Source organism: Dromaius novaehollandiae, chromosome 3, assembly GCF_036370855.1.
Source record: "Dromaius novaehollandiae isolate bDroNov1 chromosome 3, bDroNov1.hap1, whole genome shotgun sequence".
Classification (NCBI taxonomy): Eukaryota; Metazoa; Chordata; class Aves; order Casuariiformes; family Dromaiidae; genus Dromaius; species Dromaius novaehollandiae.
The window spans coordinates 125,930,900-125,957,727 of NC_088100.1; positions in this window are offsets into that span (position 1 = coordinate 125,930,900).

A 26,828-nucleotide genomic window follows, 5' to 3' on the forward strand; every position below is an offset into this window, starting at 1 on the left:
TAATTTACAGTCCAGATCCCAAAGTCTCTGCCCGATTGTGGTCTCCTTCAGTGCAGGCTCGGTGTGTCCCGGGTGGTCGCAGGGAGACCATCTCAGGGGTCGCAGCAGCCCAGTCCTGTTTCCGCCAGGGACAGATGGCTTGTTCGGGGTTGTGGCCTGCCTGCAGGCACAGGAAAGGAAAACCTCCTTCCAAGACACTGCCGAAACTCCGCCAAAGCCAAGTGAGAAATTGGGAGCAACCCATGTGAACAGCTCCTCCCAAGACAATATCAATATTGATATCGAACCCCATCGATGGGTGTGGAATTGGACCAGGCATCGATGGCGCTCGATCTGGAGAGGGAGGTTGGTAGGTTCGCTGCCTGCCAAGTGGAAAATGGGGGCGAGAGTGAGAGCGAGAGATGCCTGTCGAGACGGAGAGGTGTCGATGGCTGTCGGCAGGGACGGATCCGGAGGGTTAGCGATGGGTATGGATGGTACCACCGTCCCCCCATCCTGCTCAGGAGAGGCAGTGCAGACACAAAACCGTACTGTGAAGCTCACCACCCCGGGCATGGACTGGGGTGGGTGCTGGGCTCAGCGCTGGGGCACACAGTGCAGGATCCACAAGCTCTGCAGAGTCCGGGCCCAGAACCAACAGCAATTTTGTGCCTCAAATCCCTCAGAGGTGTCTTCAGCCCCATTCAGGTCCTCTTGAAGAGAGCACCCAAATGTCCAGCAGCAGAGGCCAGGGCAGATGGCCATGGAGCAGGGCTGCAAAACCCAGCCCCAGCCCCAGCAGCCTCTCAAGGACAGGACAGAGGTGGGGACGGCCCTGGGCAGTGCCGCACACCCCAGGGTGCTGTGCCTGCGGTGTCACTCCGCTGCGCTGGCCAGCCCTGTGCCGGGAGTGGCTGACACTGCCGAGAGCCAGGAAGGGCCTCATCTCTCAGACCAACTGGTAGGGCTGAGTTGTTTCTAACCCCTTTTTACCTTTCCACACAGTTTTTCAAGACATTTTTCCCTAAGAAAGGGTCCTCACAGAAGGAAACACCCAATACACAGCCTTGGAGCCCCTTTCATAGCATCTGCATCCCCTGGGCTCTTCCACCTTCCCTTTTCTGCCTTCGTCTAACACACCTTGCATGCGCAGACCCTCCAGCTGAACAAGTCCCCAGGGTCACTTACTCCACCTCCGAGAGATGGGGTGAAAGCCAGCAGCTGTAATTAAGGGGCTCTTTATCAAGGACAATTGAGCTAATGGCTTTTTCCAGTCCACACCTCCTCTCCCACATTATCTTCTGGGCCAAGCTCTGAGCTCCCTTTTAAGGCTTGTATGAGGCAAGCATTCACCCCTTGTTTCCTCCAGCTAGCCAGCCTGACCCCAGTCCCACCAGTAGTTGCCCTCCAGTTGCTCTTTGCTTTAGTCCCCCGCAGGGGGTCTTTGGAGGGCTTGGCCCTTCCCCTTCTGGAGGCAGGCGGGGGGGGCTTTAAATGTCTCCAGCACCTTCAAAACAATCCTGTGGGACCTGCTGTGCCTCTGCTGGGATCCTTACGTGGCTGCAACTGTCGGTCCCTGTCATCTCAGTGCCCCCCCCACCCACCCCACTGAGGTGTCCTGGTGGGGGGGATTGCGCCTGGTCATTCCCCCCACCCTGCTCTGCGTCCATCGCCTCGGCCATACAGACCTTGTAGGGTCTGGGGCCTCGTCCTCCAAGCTCAGGTCTGCAGGGGGGTTGCTGATAGTGAAGTTTACTTCTTCATCCTTGGTTTCCACCAAAGCCATCCTGGCTTTCACCCCTCAGAGCGCTTCTAGGGCATTTTTAATCCCTCCCGTCCCATTTCTCTCCCCCGCCCCCCCCCCCCCCCCCCCAGTTTACCTCTCTTCCAGCACAGTCTGATGGGGTGTAGGTCAGTTCTGAGTCTTCTTTCCTCCCCCAGTCTCTCTGCTCCTGCCTGGTTTGGGGAAAAAACATCTTCTTTGGGGATTTTCAGTGATTTCAGCAACTTTATGGCTAGGCCTGCCCCAAAGGGAGGTGCAAGGGAGTGGGAGGAGAAGGGCCAGGGTTCAAATAGGCTGAGAGAGGCTGATCTAATGGGAATATGATCCCATCTTCCATCATTTCACCCCCTCGTCAAGGCTTTCTCCCTGCTTCATCATACTGAAACGCCCTCTCCTGCAGGGAGGGCCGTGATTTCGCTCTCCCTCCCCTGGCCCTGCCTTTCTTTCCTCTTTTCAGCTGACAACCCCACACTCACAGGATGCCCAGACATCCGCAGATCCCAGGCAGGAGCTATCCATATCCCGCACTGATCTGTTACGCTCAAAAACTTGCAATGGCCAAAGGAAGCAGGCTCGTACCCCAAGGAAGCACCTATTAGGGGCCAAGCCAAGGACTTGCTGTTACCAGTATTGCCTGAGTAACCATCTAATGGAAGGACCAGCATGAGTCCACCTCTACTTATTGCAGAAAAAGTCAAATCAAAAGTCTTATCAAAGGAAAAGTCTCATTAATGCAATCAGAATGGCCCCAGGTGCCCTGTGCAGGGGCTACTCCATCTAACGCCCTTTCTGCCAGGGATGGGGGTGTGTTAAGGTCCCAGGTTCTTCATCAGTAGCAGGGCAAGGGTGGTGGGTTCATCCACCACATGGTTGGGGAGAAATTATTAATCCTGAGCAGAATATTCCCTATAAATGATAACAAAGTGGCATAAATATCCATGAACCAATGTCATCAAAATTAAATAAGTGCTTTAAATGGAACTTTTCCATTTCTTATTAATGAAACAAGCCCCTCCACCTTACACTTGTGTAACGAGGACAATTTGAGTGATGTTTATTTTGCCCTTCCTTGCTGCAACACAGCACAGACTTAGCATGGATGGCGATTGAAGGACTCAGAGGGGGTGAGAGCTTCGTGCTCCCTGTCTTGAGCACCCCGCAGCCCCTAAGGTACCACCCACCGCCTCCATCTCCCCATCCCTGCATCCCTCCACAGCACAGGTGTGGGGTGATGCAATGGGAAACCACTTGGTCATGAGGTCGCTCCATCCCAAGGCTCAGCGAAGTGAGACGGAGCTGCAGAGAGGCCACAGTAAGTGAAGATGCACCCGGTCGGCCATGAACCGGAGCTGAGGACCAGCAGAATCAGGACTCAAATTCAAGCTGTGAATAGCCCTGGAGAAATGCTGGGAGACATGGTTCACGGCTGTGCCCCACCATGGACAGACCCTTCATGCACCATGTGCCACAGCACATGCAGTGTGTGAGCCCTGGTGCCCTCAGGGCCCTGCATTGCCCCCCCTCAGGACCCTTGTGCCTGTCAGGTCCTACAGCACTGCTCTGTCAACCCACAGTGAGCCCAGAGCCTCCATGGGCATTTCTGCTCAGCCCAGAGCCCCCACTGGCCTTTCTTTTCCCCCCAGAGATGTTTGTGCCCCACAGAAACACCCACAGCATGAAAACTGGATCCTGGCTCTGCAGGGCGATCTCCAGCGGAAAGCCTCCTGCCGCGGCCCCAGGCTCCTTGCCCCCTTGTCCAGCTTGAAGGTCACCGGCAGCTCACATGCCACACAGAAGAAGGAGCACAGCCAGAGGTTGGAACAGGATTTAATAGGCATACAGGAGGGAGGGGAATGATCACATGCAGGGCTCAGCTGGAGCAGGGCACTGAGCAGTACCTCGGTTCCATGCAACCAGGCCCTTTTTGCCCTGCCTCACTCCTTCTCTTTCCACTCCCGTGTCCTTCCCCTGAACATCCCGGAGCGTGTTGGCCACATTGCTCAAAGTCTCTCCGCTCCATGCCAGAATTCTCTTCACGGCTGCATCCCATTTGTCCTTTGGGCGATGATCCCCTTGATTCACCGAGTATCACAGAGAGAGAAGGAGAGTTTCTTTCCTTGACACGTCTTGGCAGGTCTTGCCTCGGGGACAGTGGCCAAATCGCTCTCCTATGGTGGCCAGAGGAGCAGCTGGTTCAGTGTGGTCTTTTCCTCATGGGCACAGGCCCATGGCTTCCTCCACTTGTCCTTGTTCCCTTGATCTTTTGCTGAGGGCTTTCTGTTCAGTCTAGTGAGTTTTGATCCAGATGGTGTAAGCCTGGGATCTTGAGGACGGCTCGCTTCATGTCTCCGTGAAGCAGGGTGAGCTGCTGGCTGAGGAAGACGAATGCTTCCCTGGTCTTGCTCAGGAGCCTCGTCCTGCCCTGAGTGCTCACCCTGCTCCTGCGTGCTGAGCCAGGAGCAAGGGTGCTGAGCCTTCCTGGCCCCTGGGCCTCAGGGCAAGGGGCACACCCACCATGCCCCTGCTGGCTGTGGACCTCCTGCACAGCTCCTCTGCAGGCAGCTGAGACCTTTGTCCGACTCCAGACCAGCATCTTGACTGAGGCTGGTGGGGAGCAGCCTCGGCTCTCGTCCTGCCTGCTCCCTGCCTTGCTGGGCTCCAGGGCTTTCTGGTCGCAGACGATCTCCTGCCCCAGCTGCCCACCCTCGTGCTGGGCCACTGCTCTCTCAGACTGTTGCTCACAGCCAGCAGCCATGCCAAGCCAGACCTCATGGTGCTCCTTGCCATTGCACCTGCTCATCTGCTCAGCATCCCTCTCCAGAGGGCAGCAGTCAGGCTGTGGCTCTGTGCTGTGCTGGGTGGCCTGGGGAAGGCAGGGTGGATGCTGAGGGAGGAGCTGGCCATGGCTATCCGCGTGGTGCTGTTGAGGGGCTGGCTCCAGGGCCTGGAGCGGGGGTGCTCCGACTGAGCTCCCAGGCAAGCCCCACTGGTGATGAAGCCTCTTTGCCCGGATATGGAGCTCCAGGGCCTCCCGGGCCTCCTCTGGCAGAAACAGGGCCTCCGTCGTATGGAAGTAGATGGGGACTGCACCAGAGTGCAGTGGTGCAGGGGGTGCAGGGGACATCAGCTTGCGTGCAGATGCCTCGTAGGAGCGTTGCACCAAGGTGGGGAGGCTTCCCAGATGGGTCTCCAGGCACTTCCTTTTTGTGTGCGTCCGCAACCTCCTCCAGAAATCCTCTCCCAGCTCCAGCCTTGACACAAGGTGAGGCGAGGCACCACCGGGCAGGCTGCTACTGCCATCAGCCATGCACAAGCCCAGGGCAGTGGTTGAGCTGGCCTCATTGCTGCTGTGGCTCTTCAGCAGTGCATGAGTTGACCCTGCAAGCGCACTGGCCTGCCTGTGAAGCGTGAGGTCTGGGAGGGCTGCAGCTGGAGCAAGCGGCCCCAGAGCCTCCAACCCCCGCTGGGGCAGCCCCCCACGCCGGGCAATGAGTCTCCTCCGCACGCTGCGCCCCGCGTAGAGACTGGAGCCGAACGAGGAGGGTGATTCTGACCCGCTGGAGGCCCAGGGGCTTTCTCGCACCGAGCACAGCCACCGCTGCATCTCCCAGGTGGCCTCACTGCAGGTCCTGCAGCTGAGGTCGTAGCAGAGGAACTGGCCCAGGGAGCTGCCTTCGGTGTCAAGGAGCCGGCCTCTGCAGCCAGACACCTGCTTCTGACCACCTGCAACACAGCAGGGGGACAGGGGACAGAGCACCCTGAGCAGGGCTGAGGAGGATCTAACGCACAGCCAGACCTTGCAGCCACCTTGCAGCTGGGCGCAGGGCCTGGTCCCCCCAGTGTGGGTGCACCCTGGCCCGGGGCAACTGCTGGGGCACCGGGAATGCAGCCGACTGGAGAGAGCCCATCTCCGGGACCAGCCTGGCATCCTGCAAGGTGAGGGTGAGCGCTCGGTACTGCAGAGACCAGAGCCGTACTGCAGCAGGGAGGAGGGCAGCCCTCCCCTCCACAAGGCCAAGAGCAGGGCACCACAGAGAAAGGCCCTACAGACTGGCCCCACAGACAACCCCTCTTTGACCCTCCTCCCAGCAGGGCCCATGGGACAGGAGAGGAGACACAGCAGGGACCCTGGGGACCCCAGGACAGCCGGAGGTAGCAGAGATGGACGAGGCATCCCCGTGCCCCAGGACGCCGCAGCAGCCTGTCCCATAGCAAACCCCCTGGGAACAGCACCCAGATGTGGGGGGCATGAAACCAGAGCGCGGCTCACCTGCATCCTGGGCCTCCACGCACCTACGCCAGCATCGCCTCCCGGGAGAGACCTGCAGGCACAGAAGCACTGGCACAGTGACTCCAGCCTTGGCGGAGCCTGCAGAAAGGTCCCAGGCCCTAACCCGCAGTGTGTGGGGGTCCCCCCAGCCAGGGGCCTCCCTGCAGGGCAGCAGCCGGCAGCTGCAGGGCCAGGCCGGCCGGGAAGGGCTGCCCCAGAGCCTCCCTCCTACCTGGCGAAGTTTGCTGGAGGCACGGCACCAGCTACGCAGGGCAGCCCAGGCCACCAGGAGCAGAAGCAAGCCGCCGCCCCAGAGCACAGAGACCCAGGTGCGCTGGGTCAGACCCACAGCATCCAGCATGGTGAGGCCGGAGGCCGGGGGCCAAGTGTTCAGGAGCAGACACGGTCCTTCAGAGCTGCCCTCCCAGCCCTGCCCCTTTCCCAGCAGAGCAGCAGCCGCAGAGGGCTGTGATAGTGAGGTCACTGCCACAGCTGCACTGTGAGGTCTGTGAATGCATCAGAAACCCCCAGCAGAGGGGCAGTGGAGGGGGGAGGAGGAGAGCAGGCGAAGGGCACTGGGCTGCAACAGCGTCTGTGAGGAAGGGCAGAGCCAGAGCAGTGCTGGTCAGCTGGGAGAGGAAGATGGATGCGGCAAGCTGGGACAGGGGACTCTGGTCCTACACCCTGTCCTGGAGAGTGGCCCACCAGCTTCTGGTTTGGGCTTTGCACTTTGCTCTGGAAGGCCAAGGGCACTTGGGGTCTGCCCCAGCCCCAGACTGTTCCTGTAAAACAAAGGCCCCCTCGGTCACCTCTGTGGTAATCTCAGCTACCTTTGCAACAGCAGTGGTCGGTCATGGCCTACCTCCTGCCCCGAGCTCCAGGAGCACACAGCCCTCGCCTGTCTCCTCAGAGCCTTCTTCCACTGTAGGGCTTCACTGCTGGCACCGCTGCCCCGAGCCTCCCCACCAGGCCCTGGGTCAGCACGAGTTCTGGCCAGATGTGGGCACCTCTGGCGAGGGCTGTCAAGGACAACCAGAAGGGCAGGGGCCCTAGTGGCAAAGGACAGAGAAAAGGCAGAGATCCTGAATGCCTTCTTTGCCTCCCTCTTTGCTGGTAAGACCTGCCTCAGGAATCCCAGGCCCTGGAGAGCAGGGAGAAAGCCTGGAGAAAGGAAGACTTTCTCTTTTGAGACCCTGGACATCAACCGTGCCTAAGGGCCAAAGCTGAGTCAGGGTGTCGCCCTGGAGGGAGCCCCTTTCCCGGTCCCCAGCCTGCTGCTCCCGACCAGAGCTGTGGCTCTTGAACAGCGCCAGGCACAGCCTGATCCAACCTCTTCCAGCTACCCTCTCCCAGCCAGCAAGCTCTCGGGGGGCCTGTCCCGATCCAATATCGGGAGGGTTTCGTTACGATCCCAAGGACGAGATTAAGACGCTAAAACCGGTCAAATATCGTACAACCTTTTACCTTTATTTTCCACGAAGTGGGGAGAAAAGGAGCACAGCCAGAGGTTGGAACAGGATTTAATAGGCATACAGGAGGGAGGGGAATGATCACATGCAGGGCTCAGCTGGAGCAGGGCACTGAGCAGTACCTCGGTTCCATGCAACCAGGCCCTTTTTGCCCTGCCTCACTCCTTCTCTTTCCACTCCCGTGTCCTTCCCCTGAACATCCCGGAGCGTGTTGGCCACATTGCTCAAAGTCTCTCCGCTCCATGCCAGAATTCTCTTCACGGCTGCATCCCCTATGTCCTTTGGGCGATGATCCCCTTGATTCACCGAGTAGCACAGAGAGAGAAGGAGAGTTTCTTTCCTTGACACGTCTTGGCAGGTCTTGCCTCGGGGACAGTGGCCAAATCGCTCTCCTATGGTGGCCAGAGGAGCAGCTGGTTCAGTGTGGTCTTTTCCTCATGGGCACAGGCCCATGGCTTCCTCCACTTGTCCTTGTTCCCTTGATCTTTTGCTGAGGGCTTTCTGTTCAGTCTAGTGAGTTTTGATCCAGATGGTGTAAGCCTGGGATCTTGAGGACGGCTCGCTTCATGTCTCCGTGAAGCAGGGTGAGCTGCTGGCTGAGGAAGACGAATGCTTCCCTGGTCTTGCTCAGGAGCCTCGTCCTGCCCTGAGTGCTCACCCTGCTCCTGCGTGCTGAGCCAGGAGCCGGGGTGCTGAGCCTTCCTGGCCCCTGGGCCTCAGGGCAAGGGGCACACCCACCATGCCCCTGTTGGCTGTGGACCTCCTGCACAGCTCCTCTGCAGGCAGCTGAGACCTTTGTCCGACTCCAGACCAGCATCTTGACTGAGGCTGGTGGGGAGCAGCCTCGGCTCTCGTCCTGCCTGCTCCCTGCCTTGCTGGGCTCCAGGGCTTTCTGGTCGCAGACGATCTCCTGCCCCAGCTGCCCACCCTCGTGCTGGGCCACTGCTCTCTCAGACTGTTGCTCACAGCCAGCAGCCATGCCAAGCCAGACCTCATGGTGCTCCTTGCCATTGCGCCTGCTCATCTGCTCAGCATCCCTCTCCAGAGGGCAGCAGTCAGGCTGTGGCTCTGTGCTGTGCTGGGTGGCCTGGGGAAGGCAGGGTGGATGCTGAGGGAGGAGCTGGCCATGGCTATCCGCGTGGTGCTGTTGAGGGGCTGGCTCCAGGGCCTGGAGCGGGGGTGCTCCGACTGAGCTCCCAGGCAAGCCCCACTGGTGATGAAGCCTCTTTGCCCGGATATGGAGCTCCAGGGCCTCCCGGGCCTCCTCTGGCAGAAACAGGGCCTCCGTCGTATGGAAGTAGATGGGGACTGCACCAGAGTGCAGTGGTGCAGGGGGTGCAGGGGACATCAGCTTGCGTGCAGATGCCTCGTAGGAGCGTTGCACCAAGGTGGGGAGGCTTCCCAGATGGGTCTCCAGGCACTTCCTTTTTGTGTGCGTCCGCAACCTCCTCCAGAAATCCTCTCCCAGCTCCAGCCTTGACACAAGGTGAGGCGAGGCACCACCGGGCAGGCTGCTACTGCCATCAGCCATGCACAAGCCCAGGGCAGTGGTTGAGCTGGCCTCATTGCTGCTGTGGCTCTTCAGCAGTGCATGAGTTGACCCTGCAAGCGCACTGGCCTGCCTGTGAAGCGTGAGGTCTGGGAGGGCTGCAGCTGGAGCAAGCGGCCCCAGAGCCTCCAACCCCCGCTGGGGCAGCCCCCCACGCCGGGCAATGAGTCTCCTCCGCACGCTGCGCCCCGTGTAGAGACTGGAGCCGAACGAGGAGGGTGATTCTGACCCGCTGGAGGCCCAGGGGCTTTCTCGCACCGAGCACAGCCACCGCTGCATCTCCCAGGTGGCCTCACTGCAGGTCCTGCAGCTGAGGTCGTAGCAGAGGAACTGGCCCAGGGAGCTGCCTTCGGTGTCAAGGAGCCGGCCTCTGCAGCCAGACACCTGCTTCTGACCACCTGCAACACAGCAGGGGGACAGGGGACAGAGCACCCTGAGCAGGGCTGAGGAGGATCTAACGCACAGCCAGACCTTGCAGCCACCTTGCAGCTGGGCGCAGGGCCTGGTCCCCCCAGTGTGGGTGCACCCTGGCCCGGGGCAACTGCTGGGGCACCGGGAATGCAGCCGACTGGAGAGAGCCCATCTCCGGGACCAGCCTGGCATCCTGCAAGGTGAGGGTGAGCGCTCGGTACTGCAGAGACCAGAGCCGTACTGCAGCAGGGAGGAGGGCAGCCCTCCCCTCCACAAGGCCAAGAGCAGGGCACCACAGAGAAAGGCCCTACAGACTGGGCCCACAGACAACCCCTCTTTGACCCTCCTCCCAGCAGGGCCCATGGGACAGGAGAGGAGACACAGCAGGGACCCTGGGGACCCCAGGACAGCCGGAGGTAGCAGAGATGGACGAGGCATCCCCGTGCCCCAGGACGCCGCAGCAGCCTGTCCCATAGCAAACCCCCTGGGAACAGCACCCAGATGTGGGGGGCATGAAACCAGAGCGCGGCTCACCTGCATCCTGGGCCTCCACGCACCTACGCCAGCATCGCCTCCCGGGAGAGACCTGCAGGCACAGAAGCACTGGCACAGTGACTCCAGCCTTGGCGGAGCCTGCAGAAAGGTCCCAGGCCCTAACCCGCAGTGTGTGGGGGTCCCCCCAGCCAGGGGCCTCCCTGCAGGGCAGCAGCCGGCAGCTGCAGGGCCAGGCCGGCCGGGAAGGGCTGCCCCAGAGCCTCCCTCCTACCTGGCGAAGTTTGCTGGAGGCACGGCACCAGCTACGCAGGGCAGCCCAGGCCACCAGGAGCAGAAGCAAGCCGCCGCCCCAGAGCACAGAGACCCAGGTGCGCTGGGTCAGACCCACAGCATCCAGCATGGTGAGGCCGGAGGCCGGGGGCCAAGTGTTCAGGAGCAGACACGGTCCTTCAGAGCTGCCCTCCCAGCCCTGCCCCTTTCCCAGCAGAGCAGCAGCCGCAGAGGGCTGTGATAGTGAGGTCACTGCCACAGCTGCACTGTGAGGTCTGTGAATGCATCAGAAACCCCCAGCAGAGGGGCAGTGGAGGGGGGAGGAGGAGAGCAGGCGAAGGGCACTGGGCTGCAACAGCGTCTGTGAGGAAGGGCAGAGCCAGAGCAGTGCTGGTCAGCTGGGAGAGGAAGATGGATGCGGCAAGCTGGGACAGGGGACTCTGGTCCTACACCCTGTCCTGGAGAGTGGCCCACCAGCTTCTGGTTTGGGCTTTGCACTTTGCTCTGGAAGGCCAAGGGCACTTGGGGTCTGCCCCAGCCCCAGACTGTTCCTGTAAAACAAAGGCCCCCTCGGTCACCTCTGTGGTAATCTCAGCTACCTTTGCAACAGCAGTGGTCGGTCATGGCCTACCTCCTGCCCCGAGCTCCAGGAGCACACAGCCCTCGCCTGTCTCCTCAGAGCCTTCTTCCACTGTAGGGCTTCACTGCTGGCACCGCTGCCCCGAGCCTCCCCACCAGGCCCTGGGTCAGCACGAGTTCTGGCCAGATGTGGGCACCTCTGGCGAGGGCTGTCAAGGACAACCAGAAGGGCAGGGGCCCTAGTGGCAAAGGACAGAGAAAAGGCAGAGATCCTGAATGCCTTCTTTGCCTCCCTCTTTGCTGGTAAGACCTGCCTCAGGAATCCCAGGCCCTGGAGAGCAGGGAGAAAGCCTGGAGAAAGGAAGACTTTATCTTTTGAGACCCTGGACATCAACCGTGCCTAAGGGCCAAAGCTGAGTCAGGGTGTCGCCCTGGAGGGAGCCCCTTTCCCGGTCCCCAGCCTGCTGCTCCCGACCAGAGCTGTGGCTCTTGAACAGCGCCAGGCACAGCCTGATCCAACCTCTTCCAGCTACCCTCTCCCAGCCAGCAAGCTCTCGGGGGGCCTGTCCCGATCCAATATCGGGAGGGTTTCGTTACGATCCCAAGGACGAGATTAAGACGCTAAAACCGGTCAAATATCGTACAACTTTTTACCTTTATTTTCCACGAAGTGGGGAGAAAAGGAGCAGAGCCAGAGGTTGGAACAGGATTTAATAGGCATACAGGAGGGAGGGGAATGATCACATGCAGGGCTCAGCTGGAGCAGGGCACTGAGCAGTACCTCGGTTCCATGCAACCAGGCCCTTTTTGCCCTGCCTCACTCCTTCTCTTTCCACTCCCGTGTCCTTCCCCTGAACATCCCGGAGCGTGTTGGCCACATTGCTCAAAGTCTCTCCGCTCCATGCCAGAATTCTCTTCACGGCTGCATCCCCTATGTCCTTTGGGCGATGATCCCCTTGATTCACCGAGTAGCACAGAGAGAGAAGGAGAGTTTCTTTCCTTGACACGTCTTGGCAGGTCTTGCCTCGGGGACAGTGGCCAAATCGCTCTCCTATGGTGGCCAGAGGAGCAGCTGGTTCAGTGTGGTCTTTTCCTCATGGGCACAGGCCCATGGCTTCCTCCACTTGTCCTTGTTCCCTTGATCTTTTGCTGAGGGCTTTCTGTTCAGTCTAGTGAGTTTTGATCCAGATGGTGTAAGCCTGGGATCTTGAGGACGGCTCGCTTCATGTCTCCGTGAAGCAGGGTGAGCTGCTGGCTGAGGAAGACGAATGCTTCCCTGGTCTTGCTCAGGAGCCTCGTCCTGCCCTGAGTGCTCACCCTGCTCCTGCGTGCTGAGCCAGGAGCCGGGGTGCTGAGCCTTCCTGGCCCCTGGGCCTCAGGGCAAGGGGCACACCCACCATGCCCCTGTTGGCTGTGGACCTCCTGCACAGCTCCTCTGCAGGCAGCTGAGACCTTTGTCCGACTCCAGACCAGCATCTTGACTGAGGCTGGTGGGGAGCAGCCTCGGCTCTCGTCCTGCCTGCTCCCTGCCTTGCTGGGCTCCAGGGCTTTCTGGTCGCAGACGATCTCCTGCCCCAGCTGCCCACCCTCGTGCTGGGCCACTGCTCTCTCAGACTGTTGCTCACAGCCAGCAGCCATGCCAAGCCAGACCTCATGGTGCTCCTTGCCATTGCGCCTGCTCATCTGCTCATCATCCCTCTCCAGAGGGCAGCAGTCAGGCTGTGGCTCTGTGCTGTGCTGGGTGGCCTGGGGAAGGCAGGGTGGATGCTGAGGGAGGAGCTGGCCATGGCTATCCGCGTGGTGCTGTTGAGGGGCTGGCTCCAGGGCCTGGAGCGGGGGTGCTCCGACTGAGCTCCCAGGCAAGCCCCACTGGTGATGAAGCCTCTTTGCCCGGATATGGAGCTCCAGGGCCTCCCGGGCCTCCTCTGGCAGAAACAGGGCCTCCGTCGTATGGAAGTAGATGGGGACTGCACCAGAGTGCAGTGGTGCAGGGGGTGCAGGGGACATCAGCTTGCGTGCAGATGCCTCGTAGGAGCGTTGCACCAAGGTGGGGAGGCTTCCCAGATGGGTCTCCAGGCACTTCCTTTCTGTGTGCGTCCGCAACCTCCTCCAGAAATCCTCTCCCAGCTCCAGCCTTGACACAAGGTGAGGCGAGGCACCACCGGGCACGCTGCTACTGCCATCAGCCATGCACAAGCCCAGGGCAGTGGTTGAGCTGGCCTCATTGCTGCTGTGGCTCTTCAGCAGTGCATGAGTTGACCCTGCAAGCGCACTGGCCTGCCTGTGAAGCGTGAGGTCTGGGAGGGCTGCAGCTGGAGCAAGCGGCCCCAGAGCCTCCAACCCCCGCTGGGGCAGCCCCCCACGCCGGGCAATGAGTCTCCTCCGCACGCTGCGCCCCGCGTAGAGACTGGAGCCGAACGAGGAGGGTGATTCTGACCCGCTGGAGGCCCAGGGGCTTTCTCGCACCGAGCACAGCCACCGCTGCATCTCCCAGGTGGCCTCACTGCAGGTCCTGCAGCTGAGGTCGTAGCAGAGGAACTGGCCCAGGGAGCTGCCTTCGGTGTCAAGGAGCCGGCCTCTGCAGCCAGACACCTGCTTCTGACCACCTGCAACACAGCAGGGGGACAGGGGACAGAGCACCCTGAGCAGGGCTGAGGAGGATCTAACGCACAGCCAGACCTTGCAGCCACCTTGCAGCTGGGCGCAGGGCCTGGTCCCCCCAGTGTGGGTGCACCCTGGCCCGGGGCAACTGCTGGGGCACCGGGAATGCAGCCGACTGGAGAGAGCCCGTCTCCGGGACCAGCCTGGCATCCTGCAAGGTGAGGGTGAGCGCTCGGTACTGCAGAGACCAGAGCCGTACTGCAGCAGGGAGGAGGGCAGCCCTCCCCTCCACAAGGCCAAGAGCAGGGCACCACAGAGAAAGGCCCTACAGACTGGGCCCACAGACAACCCCTCTTTGACCCTCCTCCCAGCAGGGCCCATGGGACAGGAGAGGAGACACAGCAGGGACCCTGGGGACCCCAGGACAGCCGGAGGTAGCAGAGATGGACGAGGCATCCCCGTGCCCCAGGACGCCGCAGCAGCCTGTCCCATAGCAAACCCCCTGGGAACAGCACCCAGATGTGGGGGGCATGAAACCAGAGCGCGGCTCACCTGCATCCTGGGCCTCCACGCACCTACGCCAGCATCGCCTCCCGGGAGAGACCTGCAGGCACAGAAGCACTGGCACAGTGACTCCAGCCTTGGCGGAGCCTGCAGAAAGGTCCCAGGCCCTAACCCGCAGTGTGTGGGGGTCCCCCCAGCCAGGGGCCTCCCTGCAGGGCAGCAGCCGGCAGCTGCAGGGCCAGGCCGGCCGGGAAGGGCTGCCCCAGAGCCTCCCTCCTACCTGGCGAAGTTTGCTGGAGGCACGGCACCAGCTACGCAGGGCAGCCCAGGCCACCAGGAGCAGAAGCAAGCCGCCGCCCCAGAGCACAGAGACCCAGGTGCGCTGGGTCAGACCCACAGCATCCAGCATGGTGAGGCCGGAGGCCGGGGGCCAAGTGTTCAGGAGCAGACACGGTCCTTCAGAGCTGCCCTCCCAGCCCTGCCCCTTTCCCAGCAGAGCAGCAGCCGCAGAGGGCTGTGATAGTGAGGTCACTGCCACAGCTGCACTGTGAGGTCTGTGAATGCATCAGAAACCCCCAGCAGAGGGGCAGTGGAGGGGGGAGGAGGAGAGCAGGCGAAGGGCACTGGGCTGCAACAGCGTCTGTGAGGAAGGGCAGAGCCAGAGCAGTGCTGGTCAGCTGGGAGAGGAAGATGGATGCGGCAAGCTGGGACAGGGGACACTGGTCCTACACCCTGTCCTGGAGAGTGGCCCACCAGCTTCTGGTTTGGGCTTTGCACTTTGCTCTGGAAGGCCAAGGGCACTTGGGGTCTGCCCCAGCCCCAGACTGTTCCTGTAAAACAAAGGCCCCCTCGGTCACCTCTGTGGTAATCTCAGCTACCTTTGCAACAGCAGTGGTCGGTCATGGCCTACCTCCTGCCCCGAGCTCCAGGAGCACACAGCCCTCGCCTGTCTCCTCAGAGCCTTCTTCCACTGTAGGGCTTCACTGCTGGCACCGCTGCCCCGAGCCTCCCCACCAGGCCCTGGGTCAGCACGAGTTCTGGCCAGATGTGGGCACCTCTGGCGAGGGCTGTCAAGGACAACCAGAAGGGCAGGGGCCCTAGTGGCAAAGGACAGAGAAAAGGCAGAGATCCTGAATGCCTTCTTTGCCTCCCTCTTTGCTGGTAAGACCTGCCTCAGGAATCCCAGGCCCTGGAGAGCAGGGAGAAAGCCTGGAGAAAGGAAGACTTTATCTTTTGAGACCCTGGACATCAACGGTGCCTAAGGGCCAAAGCTGAGTCGGGGTGTCGCCCTGGAGGGAGCCCCTTTCCCGGTCCCCAGCCTGCTGCTCCCGACCAGAGCTGTGGCTCTTGAACAGCGCCAGGCACAGCCTGATCCAACCTCTTCCAGCTACCCTCTCCCAGCCAGCAAGCTCTCGGGGGGCCTGTCCCGATCCAATATCGGGAGGGTTTCGTTACGATCCCAAGGACGAGATTAAGACGCTAAAACCGGTCAAATATCGTACAACCTTTTACCTTTATTTTCCACAAAGTGGGGAGAAAAGGAGCACAGCCAGAGGTTGGAACAGGATTTAATAGGCATACAGGAGGGAGGGGAATGATCACATGCAGGGCTCAGCTGGAGCAGGGCACTGAGCAGTACCTCGGTTCCATGCAACCAGGCCCTTTTTGCCCTGCCTCACTCCTTCTCTTTCCAATCCCGTGTCCTTCCCCTGAACATCCCGGAGCGTGTTGGCCACATTGCTCAAAGTCTCTCCGCTCCATGCCAGAATTCTCTTCACGGCTGCATCCCCTATGTCCTTTGGGCGATGATCCCCTTGATTCACCGAGTATCACAGAGAGAGAAGGAGAGTTTCTTTCCTTGACACGTCTTGGCAGGTCTTGCCTCGGGGACAGTGGCCAAATCGCTCTCCTATGGTGGCCAGAGGAGCAGCTGGTTCAGTGTGGTCTTTTCCTCATGGGCACAGGCCCATGGCTTCCTCCACTTGTCCTTGTTCCCTTGATCTTTTGCTGAGGGCTTTCTGTTCAGTCTAGTGAGTTTTGATCCAGATGGTGTAAGCCTGGGATCTTGAGGACGGCTCGCTTCATGTCTCCGTGAAGCAGGGTGAGCTGCTGGCTGAGGAAGACGAATGCTTCCCTGGTCTTGCTCAGGAGCCTCGTCCTGCCCTGAGTGCTCACCCTGCTCCTGCGTGCTGAGCCAGGAGCCGGGGTGCTGAGCCTTCCTGGCCCCTGGGCCTCAGGGCAAGGGGCACACCCACCATGCCCCTGTTGGCTGTGGACCTCCTGCACAGCTCCTCTGCAGGCAGCTGAGACCTTTGTCCGACTCCAGACCAGCATCTTGACTGAGGCTGGTGGGGAGCAGCCTCGGCTCTCGTCCTGCCTGCTCCCTGCCTTGCTGGGCTCCAGGGCTTTCTGGTCGCAGACCATCTCCTGCCCCAGCTGCCCACCCTCGTGCTGGGCCACTGCTCTCTCAGACTGTTGCTCACAGCCAGCAGCCATGCCAAGCCAGACCTCATGGTGCTCCTTGCCATTGCGCCTGCTCATCTGCTCAGCATCCCTCTCCAGAGGGCAGCAGTCAGGCTGTGGCTCTGTGCTGTGCTGGGTGGCCTGGGGAAGGCAGGGTGGATGCTGAGGGAGGAGCTGGCCATGGCTATCCGCGTGGTGCTGTTGAGGGGCTGGCTCCAGGGCCTGGAGCGGGGGTGCTCCGACTGAGCTCCCAGGCAAGCCCCACTGGTGATGAAGCCTCTTTGCCCGGATATGGAGCTCCAGGGCCTCCCGGGCCTCCTCTGGCAGAAACAGGGCCTCCGTCGTATGGAAGTAGATGGGGACTGCACCAGAGTGCAGTGGTGCAGGGGGTGCAGGGGACATCAGCTTGCGTGCAGATGCCTCGTAGGAGCGTTGCACCAAGGTGGGGAGGCTTCCCAGATGGGTCTCCAGGCACTTCCTTTCTGTGTGCGTCCGCAACCTCCTCCAGAAATCCTCTCCCAGCTCCAGCCTTGACACAAGGTGAGGCGAGGCACCACCGGGCAGGCTGCTACTGCCATCAGCCATGCACAAGCCCAGGGCAGTGGTTGAGCTGGCCTCATTGCTGCTGTGGCTCTTCAGCAGTGCATGAGTTGACCCTGCAAGCGCACTGGCCTGCCTGTGAAGCGTGAGGTCTGGGAGGGCTGCAGCTGGAGCAAGCGGCCCCAGAGCCTCCAACCCCCGCTGGGGCAGCCCCCCACGCCGGGCAATGAGTCTCCTCCGCACGCTGCGCCCCGCGTAGAGACTGGAGCCGAACGAGGAGGGTGATTCTGACCCGCTGGAGGCCCAGGGGCTTTCTCGCACCGAGCACAGCCACCGCTGCATCTCCCAGGTGGCCTCACTGCAGGTCCTGCAGCTGAGGTCGTAGCAGAGGAACTGGCCCAGGGAGCTGCCTTCGGTGTCAAGGAGCCGGCCTCTGCAGCCAGACACCTGCTTCTGACCACCTGCAACACAGCAGGGGGACAGGGGACAGAGCACCCTGAGCAGGGCTGAGGAGGATCTAACGCACAGCCAGACCTTGCAGCCACCTTGCAGCTGGGCGCAGGGCCTGGTCCCCCCAGTGTGGGTGCACCCTGGCCCGGGGCAACTGCTGGGGCACCGGGAATGCAGCCGACTGGAGAGAGCCCATCTCCGGGACCAGCCTGGCATCCTGCAAGGTGAGGGTGAGCGCTCGGTACTGCAGAGACCAGAGCCGTACTGCAGCAGGGAGGAGGGCAGCCCTCCCCTCCACAAGGCCAAGAGCAGGGCACCACAGAGAAAGGCCCTACAGACTGGCCCCACAGACAACCCCTCTTTGACCCTCCTCCCAGCAGGGCCCATGGGACAGGAGATGAGACACAGCAGGGACCCCGGGGACCCCAGGACAGCCGGAGGTAGCAGAGATGGACGAGGCATCCCCGTGCCCCAGGACGCCGCAGCAGCCTGTCCCATAGCAAACCCCCTGGGAACAGCACCCAGATGTGGGGGGCATGAAACCAGAGCGCGGCTCACCTGCATCCTGGGCCTCCACGCACCTACGCCAGCATCGCCTCCCGGGAGAGACCTGCAGGCACAGAAGCACTGGCACAGTGACTCCAGCCTTGGCGGAGCCTGCAGAAAGGTCCCAGGCCCTAACCCGCAGTGTGTGGGGGTCCCCCCAGCCAGGGGCCTCCCTGCAGGGCAGCAGCCGGCAGCTGCAGGGCCAGGCCGGCCGGGAAGGGCTGCCCCAGAGCCTCCCTCCTACCTGGCGAAGTTTGCTGGAGGCACGGCACCAGCTACGCAGGGCAGCCCAGGCCACCAGGAGCAGAAGCAAGCCGCCGCCCCAGAGCACAGAGACCCAGATGCGCTGGGTCAGACCCACAGCATCCAGCATGGTGAGGCCGGAGGCCGGGGGCCAAGTGTTCAGGAGCAGACACGGTCCTTCAGAGCTGCCCTCCCAGCCCTGCCCCTTTCCCAGCAGAGCAGCAGCCGCAGAGGGCTGTGATAGTGAGGTCACTGCCACAGCTGCACTGTGAGGTCTGTGAATGCATCAGAAACCCCCAGCAGAGGGGCAGTGGAGGGGGGAGGAGGAGAGCAGGCGAAGGGCACTGGGCTGCAACAGCGTCTGTGAGGAAGGGCAGAGCCAGAGCAGTGCTGGTCAGCTGGGAGAGGAAGATGGATGCGGCAAGCTGGGACAGGGGACACTGGTCCTACACCCTGTCCTGGAGAGTGGCCCACCAGCTTCTGGTTTGGGCTTTGCACTTTGCTCTGGAAGGCCAAGGGCACTTGGGGTCTGCCCCAGCCCCAGACTGTTCCTGTAAAACAAAGGCCCCCTCGGTCACCTCTGTGGTAATCTCAGCTACCTTTGCAACAGCAGTGGTCGGTCATGGCCTACCTCCTGCCCCGAGCTCCAGGAGCACACAGCCCTCGCCTGTCTCCTCAGAGCCTTCTTCCACTGTAGGGCTTCACTGCTGGCACCGCTGCCCCGAGCCTCCCCACCAGGCCCTGGGTCAGCACGAGTTCTGGCCAGATGTGGGCACCTCTGGCGAGGGCTGTCAAGGACAACCAGAAGGGCAGGGGCCCTAGTGGCAAAGGACAGAGAAAAGGCAGAGATCCTGAATGCCTTCTTTGCCTCCCTCTTTGCTGGTAAGACCTGCCTCAGGAATCCCAGGCCCTGGAGAGCAGGGAGAAAGCCTGGAGAAAGGAAGACTTTATCTTTTGAGACCCTGGACATCAACGGTGCCTAAGGGCCAAAGCTGAGTCAGGGTGTCGCCCTGGAGGGAGCCCCTTTCCCGGTCCCCAGCCTGCTGCTCCCGACCAGAGCTGTGGCTCTTGAACAGCGCCAGGCACAGCCTGATCCAACCTCTTCCAGCTACCCTCTCCCAGCCAGCAAGCTCTCGGGGGGCCTGTCCCGATCCAATATCGGGAGGGTTTCGTTACGATCCCAAGGACGAGATTAAGACGCTAAAACCGGTCAAATATCGTACAACCTTTTACCTTTATTTTCCACGAAGTGGGGAGAAAAGGAGCACAGCCAGAGGTTGGAACAGGATTTAATAGGCATACAGGAGGGAGGGGAATGATCACATGCAGGGCTCAGCTGGAGCAGGGCACTGAGCAGTACCTCGGTTCCATGCAACCAGGCCCTTTTTGCCCTGCCTCACTCCTTCTCTTTCCACTCCCGTGTCCTTCCCCTGAACATCCCGGAGCGTGTTGGCCACATTGCTCAAAGTCTCTCCGCTCCATGCCAGAATTCTCTTCACGGCTGCATCCCCTATGTCCTTTGGGCGATGATCCCCTTGATTCACCGAGTATCACAGAGAGAGAAGGAGAGTTTCTTTCCTTGACACGTCTTGGCAGGTCTTGCCTCGGGGACAGTGGCCAAATCGCTCTCCTATGGTGGCCAGAGGAGCAGCTGGTTCAGTGTGGTCTTTTCCTCATGGGCACAGGCCCATGGCTTCCTCCACTTGTCCTTGTTCCCTTGATCTTTTGCTGAGGGCTTTCTGTTCAGTCTAGTGAGTTTTGATCCAGATGGTGTAAGCCTGGGATCTTGAGGACGGCTCGCTTCATGTCTCCGTGAAGCAGGGTGAGCTGCTGGCTGAGGAAGATGAATGCTTCCCTGGTCTTGCTCAGGAGCCTCGTCCTGCCCTGAGTGCTCACCCTGCTCCTGCGTGCTGAGCCAGGAGCAGGGGTGCTGAGCCTTCCTGGCCCCTGGGCCTCAGGGCAAGGGGCACACCCACCATGGCCCTGTTGGCTGTGGACCTCCTGCACAGCTCCTCTGCAGGCAGCTGAGACCTTTGTCCGACTCCAGACCAGCATCTTGACTGAGGCTGGTGGGGAGCAGCCTCGGCTCTCGTCCTGCCTGCTCCCTGCCTTGCTGGGCTCCAGGGCTTTCTGGTCGCAGACCATCTCCTGCCCCAGCTGCCCACCCTCGTGCTGGGCCACTGCTCTCTCAGACTGTTGCTCACAGCCAGCAGCCATGCCAAGCCAGACCTCATGGTGCTCCTTGCCATTGCGCCTGCTCATCTGCTCATCATCCCTCTCCAGAGGGCAGCAGTCAGGCTGTGGCTCTGTGCTGTGCTGGGTGGCCTGGGGAAGGCAGGGTGGATGCTGAGGGAGGAGCTGGCCATGGCTATCCGCGTGGTGCTGTTGAGGGGCTGGCTCCAGGGCCTGGAGCGGGGGTGCTCCGACTGAGCTCCCAGGCAAGCCCCACTGGTGATGAAGCCTCTTTGCCCGGATATGGAGCTCCAGGGCCTCCCGGGCCTCCTCTGGCAGAAACAGGGCCTCCGTCGTATGGAAGTAGATGGGGACTGCACCAGAGTGCAGTGGTGCAGGGGGTGCAGGGGACATCAGCTTGCGTGCAGATGCCTCGTAGGAGCGTTGCACCAAGGTGGGGAGGCTTCCCAGATGGGTCTCCAGGCACTTCCTTTCTGTGTGCGTCCGCAACCTCCTCCAGAAATCCTCTCCCAGCTCCAGCCTTGACACAAGGTGAGGCGAGGCACCACCGGGCAGGCTGCTACTGCCATCAGCCATGCACAAGCCCAGGGCAGTGGTTGAGCTGGCCTCATTGCTGCTGTGGCTCTTCAGCAGTGCATGAGTTGACCCTGCAAGCGCACTGGCCTGCCTGTGAAGCGTGAGGTCTGGGAGGGCTGCAGCTGGAGCAAGCGGCCCCAGAGCCTCCAACCCCCGCTGGGGCAGCCCCCCACGCCGGGCAATGAGTCTCCTCCGCACGCTGCGCCCCGCGTAGAGACTGGAGCCGAACGAGGAGGGTGATTCTGACCCGCTGGAGGCCCAGGGGCTTTCTCGCACCGAGCACAGCCACCGCTGCATCTCCCAGGTGGCCTCACTGCAGGTCCTGCAGCTGAGGTCGTAGCAGAGGAACTGGCCCAGGGAGCTGCCTTCGGTGTCAAGGAGCCGGCCTCTGCAGCCAGACACCTGCTTCTGACCACCTGCAACACAGCAGGGGGACAGGGGACAGAGCACCCTGAGCAGGGCTGAGGAGGATCTAACGCACAGCCAGACCTTGCAGCCACCTTGCAGCTGGGCGCAGGGCCTGGTCCCCCCAGTGTGGGTGCACCCTGGCCCGGGGCAACTGCTGGGGCACCGGGAATGCAGCCGACTGGAGAGAGCCCGTCTCCGGGACCAGCCTGGCATCCTGCAAGGTGAGGGTGAGCGCTCGGTACTGCAGAGACCAGAGCCGTACTGCAGCAGGGAGGAGGGCAGCCCTCCCCTCCACAAGGCCAAGAGCAGGGCACCACAGAGAAAGGCCCTACAGACTGGGCCCACAGACAACCCCTCTTTGACCCTCCTCCCAGCAGGGCCCATGGGACAGGAGAGGAGACACAGCAGGGACCCTGGGGACCCCAGGACAGCCGGAGGTAGCAGAGATGGACGAGGCATCCCCGTGCCCCAGGACGCCGCAGCAGCCTGTCCCATAGCAAACCCCCTGGGAACAGCACCCAGATGTGGGGGGCATGAAACCAGAGCGCGGCTCACCTGCATCCTGGGCCTCCACGCACCTACGCCAGCATCGCCTCCCGGGAGAGACCTGCAGGCACAGAAGCACTGGCACAGTGACTCCAGCCTTGGCGGAGCCTGCAGAAAGGTCCCAGGCCCTAACCCGCAGTGTGTGGGGGTCCCCCCAGCCAGGGGCCTCCCTGCAGGGCAGCAGCCGGCAGCTGCAGGGCCAGGCCGGCCGGGAAGGGCTGCCCCAGAGCCTCCCTCCTACCTGGCGAAGTTTGCTGGAGGCACGGCACCAGCTACGCAGGGCAGCCCAGGCCACCAGGAGCAGAAGCAAGCCGCCGCCCCAGAGCACAGAGACCCAGGTGCGCTGGGTCAGACCCACAGCATCCAGCATGGTGAGGCCGGAGGCCGGGGGCCAAGTGTTCAGGAGCAGACACGGTCCTTCAGAGCTGCCCTCCCAGCCCTGCCCCTTTCCCAGCAGAGCAGCAGCCGCAGAGGGCTGTGATAGTGAGGTCACTGCCACAGCTGCACTGTGAGGTCTGTGAATGCATCAGAAACCCCCAGCAGAGGGGCAGTGGAGGGGGGAGGAGGAGAGCAGGCGAAGGGCACTGGGCTGCAACAGCGTCTGTGAGGAAGGGCAGAGCCAGAGCAGTGCTGGTCAGCTGGGAGAGGAAGATGGATGCGGCAAGCTGGGACAGGGGACACTGGTCCTACACCCTGTCCTGGAGAGTGGCCCACCAGCTTCTGGTTTGGGCTTTGCACTTTGCTCTGGAAGGCCAAGGGCACTTGGGGTCTGCCCCAGCCCCAGACTGTTCCTGTAAAACAAAGGCCCCCTCGGTCACCTCTGTGGTAATCTCAGCTACCTTTGCAACAGCAGTGGTCGGTCATGGCCTACCTCCTGCCCCGAGCTCCAGGAGCACACAGCCCTCGCCTGTCTCCTCAGAGCCTTCTTCCACTGTAGGGCTTCACTGCTGGCACCGCTGCCCCGAGCCTCCCCACCAGGCCCTGGGTCAGCACGAGTTCTGGCCAGATGTGGGCACCTCTGGCGAGGGCTGTCAAGGACAACCAGAAGGGCAGGGGCCCTAGTGGCAAAGGACAGAGAAAAGGCAGAGATCCTGAATGCCTTCTTTGCCTCCCTCTTTGCTGGTAAGACCTGCCTCAGGAATCCCAGGCCCTGGAGAGCAGGGAGAAAGCCTGGAGAAAGGAAGACTTTATCTTTTGAGACCCTGGACATCAACGGTGCCTAAGGGCCAAAGCTGAGTCGGGGTGTCGCCCTGGAGGGAGCCCCTTTCCCGGTCCCCAGCCTGCTGCTCCCGACCAGAGCTGTGGCTCTTGAACAGCGCCAGGCACAGCCTGATCCAACCTCTTCCAGCTACCCTCTCCCAGCCAGCAAGCTCTCGGGGGGCCTGTCCCGATCCAATATCGGGAGGGTTTCGTTACGATCCCAAGGACGAGATTAAGACGCTAAAACCGGTCAAATATCGTACAACCTTTTACCTTTATTTTCCACAAAGTGGGGAGAAAAGGAGCACAGCCAGAGGTTGGAACAGGATTTAATAGGCATACAGGAGGGAGGGGAATGATCACATGCAGGGCTCAGCTGGAGCAGGGCACTGAGCAGTACCTCGGTTCCATGCAACCAGGCCCTTTTTGCCCTGCCTCACTCCTTCTCTTTCCAATCCCGTGTCCTTCCCCTGAACATCCCGGAGCGTGTTGGCCACATTGCTCAAAGTCTCTCCGCTCCATGCCAGAATTCTCTTCACGGCTGCATCCCCTATGTCCTTTGGGCGATGATCCCCTTGATTCACCGAGTAGCACAGAGAGAGAAGGAGAGTTTCTTTCCTTGACACGTCTTGGCAGGTCTTGCCTCGGGGACAGTGGCCAAATCGCTCTCCTATGGTGGCCAGAGGAGCAGCTGGTTCAGTGTGGTCTTTTCCTCATGGGCACAGGCCCATGGCTTCCTCCACTTGTCCTTGTTCCCTTGATCTTTTGCTGAGGGCTTTCTGTTCAGTCTAGTGAGTTTTGATCCAGATGGTGTAAGCCTGGGATCTTGAGGACGGCTCGCTTCATGTCTCCGTGAAGCAGGGTGAGCTGCTGGCTGAGGAAGACGAATGCTTCCCTGGTCTTGCTCAGGAGCCTCGTCCTGCCCTGAGTGCTCACCCTGCTCCTGCGTGCTGAGCCAGGAGCCGGGGTGCTGAGCCTTCCTGGCCCCTGGGCCTCAGGGCAAGGGGCACACCCACCATGCCCCTGTTGGCTGTGGACCTCCTGCACAGCTCCTCTGCAGGCAGCTGAGACCTTTGTCCGACTCCAGACCAGCATCTTGACTGAGGCTGGTGGGGAGCAGCCTCGGCTCTCGTCCTGCCTGCTCCCTGCCTTGCTGGGCTCCAGGGCTTTCTGGTCGCAGACCATCTCCTGCCCCAGCTGCCCACCCTCGTGCTGGGCCACTGCTCTCTCAGACTGTTGCTCACAGCCAGCAGCCATGCCAAGCCAGACCTCATGGTGCTCCTTGCCATTGCGCCTGCTCATCTGCTCAGCATCCCTCTCCAGAGGGCAGCAGTCAGGCTGTGGCTCTGTGCTGTGCTGGGTGGCCTGGGGAAGGCAGGGTGGATGCTGAGGGAGGAGCTGGCCATGGCTATCCGCGTGGTGCTGTTGAGGGGCTGGCTCCAGGGCCTGGAGCGGGGGTGCTCCGACTGAGCTCCCAGGCAAGCCCCACTGGTGATGAAGCCTCTTTGCCCGGATATGGAGCTCCAGGGCCTCCCGGGCCTCCTCTGGCAGAAACAGGGCCTCCGTCGTATGGAAGTAGATGGGGACTGCACCAGAGTGCAGTGGTGCAGGGGGTGCAGGGGACATCAGCTTGCGTGCAGATGCCTCGTAGGAGCGTTGCACCAAGGTGGGGAGGCTTCCCAGATGGGTCTCCAGGCACTTCCTTTCTGTGTGCGTCCGCAACCTCCTCCAGAAATCCTCTCCCAGCTCCAGCCTTGACACAAGGTGAGGCGAGGCACCACCGGGCAGGCTGCTACTGCCATCAGCCATGCACAAGCCCAGGGCAGTGGTTGAGCTGGCCTCATTGCTGCTGTGGCTCTTCAGCAGTGCATGAGTTGACCCTGCAAGCGCACTGGCCTGCCTGTGAAGCGTGAGGTCTGGGAGGGCTGCAGCTGGAGCAAGCGGCCCCAGAGCCTCCAACCCCCGCTGGGGCAGCCCCCCACGCCGGGCAATGAGTCTCCTCCGCACGCTGCGCCCCGCGTAGAGACTGGAGCCGAACGAGGAGGGTGATTCTGACCCGCTGGAGGCCCAGGGGCTTTCTCGCACCGAGCACAGCCACCGCTGCATCTCCCAGGTGGCCTCACTGCAGGTCCTGCAGCTGAGGTCGTAGCAGAGGAACTGGCCCAGGGAGCTGCCTTCGGTGTCAAGGAGCCGGCCTCTGCAGCCAGACACCTGCTTCTGACCACCTGCAACACAGCAGGGGGACAGGGGACAGAGCACCCTGAGCAGGGCTGAGGAGGATCTAACGCACAGCCAGACCTTGCAGCCACCTTGCAGCTGGGCGCAGGGCCTGGTCCCCCCAGTGTGGGTGCACCCTGGCCCGGGGCAACTGCTGGGGCACCGGGAATGCAGCCGACTGGAGAGAGCCCATCTCCGGGACCAGCCTGGCATCCTGCAAGGTGAGGGTGAGCGCTCGGTACTGCAGAGACCAGAGCCGTACTGCAGCAGGGAGGAGGGCAGCCCTCCCCTCCACAAGGCCAAGAGCAGGGCACCACAGAGAAAGGCCCTACAGACTGGCCCCACAGACAACCCCTCTTTGACCCTCCTCCCAGCAGGGCCCATGGGACAGGAGATGAGACACAGCAGGGACCCCGGGGACCCCAGGACAGCCGGAGGTAGCAGAGATGGACGAGGCATCCCCGTGCCCCAGGACGCCGCAGCAGCCTGTCCCATAGCAAACCCCCTGGGAACAGCACCCAGATGTGGGGGGCATGAAACCAGAGCGCGGCTCACCTGCATCCTGGGCCTCCACGCACCTACGCCAGCATCGCCTCCCGGGAGAGACCTGCAGGCACAGAAGCACTGGCACAGTGACTCCAGCCTTGGCGGAGCCTGCAGAAAGGTCCCAGGCCCTAACCCGCAGTGTGTGGGGGTCCCCCCAGCCAGGGGCCTCCCTGCAGGGCAGCAGCCGGCAGCTGCAGGGCCAGGCCGGCCGGGAAGGGCTGCCCCAGAGCCTCCCTCCTACCTGGCGAAGTTTGCTGGAGGCACGGCACCAGCTACGCAGGGCAGCCCAGGCCACCAGGAGCAGAAGCAAGCCGCCGCCCCAGAGCACAGAGACCCAGATGCGCTGGGTCAGACCCACAGCATCCAGCATGGTGAGGCCGGAGGCCGGGGGCCAAGTGTTCAGGAGCAGACACGGTCCTTCAGAGCTGCCCTCCCAGCCCTGCCCCTTTCCCAGCAGAGCAGCAGCCGCAGAGGGCTGTGATAGTGAGGTCACTGCCACAGCTGCACTGTGAGGTCTGTGAATGCATCAGAAACCCCCAGCAGAGGGGCAGTGGAGGGGGGAGGAGGAGAGCAGGCGAAGGGCACTGGGCTGCAACAGCGTCTGTGAGGAAGGGCAGAGCCAGAGCAGTGCTGGTCAGCTGGGAGAGGAAGATGGATGCGGCAAGCTGGGACAGGGGACACTGGTCCTACACCCTGTCCTGGAGAGTGGCCCACCAGCTTCTGGTTTGGGCTTTGCACTTTGCTCTGGAAGGCCAAGGGCACTTGGGGTCTGCCCCAGCCCCAGACTGTTCCTGTAAAACAAAGGCCCCCTCGGTCACCTCTGTGGTAATCTCAGCTACCTTTGCAACAGCAGTGGTCGGTCATGGCCTACCTCCTGCCCCGAGCTCCAGGAGCACACAGCCCTCGCCTGTCTCCTCAGAGCCTTCTTCCACTGTAGGGCTTCACTGCTGGCACCGCTGCCCCGAGCCTCCCCACCAGGCCCTGGGTCAG